Here is a 2,032-nt window from a genome sequence, read left to right as displayed (position 1 = left end):
ATAACTCCACTTCAACGTTCAACCCGTCACCGCTGAGTCGAAGAGCCTTTATGCTTTTCTTTTGTTTAGATCCTTATTGCTGGTTTTCAGTGTCACGCCATTCAAAATAGATCAAAATAAAAATCAAAACGTTTCAAGAGATAAAGTCCAGAATCTAAGAAATGAAAGGAGGTACATATACAAAGACCCTCGCCAAGATTCAGGTCAGAGGAATATTTCGTATACGAGATATCCGAGGAAATGTTTTACCCAAACTCATAGAGATTTGTATGGAGACACGATGCTGGTGCTCGCCTGTACGAGCTTCAACATGGCGGACGGAAACCAACAGAAACATCTGTTACCGAGTTTTGCTACAAAAACGTGAATTTATTCTTCGAGAAACTCATAAACATTAAAGTAATTCTTTTTCTAATACATGAACTGTTTAGATAGCAAAATTTCCAGAAATAAGTCACTTTTTTAACGTGCATGACAGCTCTCTTAGCCGTCATGTAAATGCCGCGTCACGCAAAAACTTACTCTATCGATCACAAAACCAAGAACCCTTTTGAAGCGAAAATTTGTTTGAAAATTAGTTTTCAGCTGCTCTAATGCATCGTGAAAGTCGTGAAAGTAAACTCTCGGTAGGATCGACAGTTTTTTAGTTTGAATTTTAGTGACGTCATGTGAAAACCAACAGTACATTTTCACCCGGCGGGTGATATTAGTTCACTACCGCCGGCTAATTTTGACACACCATGACTTTTTAGTGAGTGAGTGTGAAACTCGAGGTTGATAAGGGCCAAAGTTAGTAGGCTATCAAGTTTTTCTTCCTTTTTTCTTTCAATTTCAATATTCAGGTAGCAAAAGAATGATAACTTGCTAGCCAACCTTTGTGTTTTCTCAGCCGTAACAAACAGGAATAACAACATAATTCAGTTAGTGGACATTCCTGACAGTTTAGCAACAACCTCGCCCCCCCATGTAATTCAAAGATGATCGTTTTTGTTTTTTTGCGTGGTTTCATTGCAAACGCGATCGTCAAAGGCTGATAATGAGCATAAGGCAATTAGAAAAAAGAAAACCTCTAATAATTCACTTGGTAAGAGCTTTTGCAGAAGGCGTCGGTAAATCACTGAAATGCAAATTGCCGCACAACGGAAGGGAGCCTCATTACACCTTTTGCTGTTCATTACGAGAACATACGCATTCATTTGCGTGAAACGGCGACCAACAGCGCGAAGATACATTCATTAGCGCGAAAATACGAACATTATCTTGAAAATCATTAGGGACAACCACTTTTGGGCATTCATATGGGTCATTGGGTATACAAAAGGGACTGAAAATTTAAGAATTTGTTCATGCTTAGCGTGCGTATATCGAGTTATAGATGCACGCGGGAAGTTTGGAGAGCACGAAAGATGCGTAAGAGTTGCACGAGGCGATAGCCGAGTGCAACTCTAGCTTCTTGAGTGCTCTCCAAACTTCCCAAGTGCATCCATAACTCGATATACGCACAGCTATAAGCATGAGCAAATTCTTTTATAACATAGCTGACAATAATGCTTGCTTTTTGATTAACTGCAAAATTCTCGTAACACGCTACAAAATAACAAACAGTGGCTGATTACAAACACGCCACAATCGTCTAGTTTGAATGAAAATATTCTTTCTGTAAAAGTGAGAAAGAAAATTTGCTTCTTTATTCGTTAACGATCAATGGAAACTAAGCAGAAACAAAGGTAAAAGAGTCTTAAAGTTTACCTAAAGTTAAAATACTAACATGTTCGTAAGAAGTCGTGGAGTATGGTTTGGATTTGCTGAAAAGATGTTTACGTTTTGCTCGACGAAATCCAGAAAACATGTTTTTAGCGAAGACGACTGTCATCCTTCTTTAAACTTATATTCATTTACGAAAATTGGCTGGTCATTACGGCTTCTTGAGAAGACCTGGCAGCAGTTGTTTTTGTGAGTAGAAAAGTTATGTCTTCTTGTGTAATTTGTGTTGTTATTGCGAGAGAAATTTTCCTGCTTCAGTCGGATTGTC

The sequence above is a fragment of the Porites lutea genome, chromosome 5 (genome assembly GCF_958299795.1).
Source record: "Porites lutea chromosome 5, jaPorLute2.1, whole genome shotgun sequence".
Lineage (NCBI taxonomy): Eukaryota > Metazoa > Cnidaria > Anthozoa > Scleractinia > Poritidae > Porites > Porites lutea.
The sequence above is the reverse complement of the archived record's forward strand: the minus strand, read 5'-3'. Positions refer to the sequence as shown.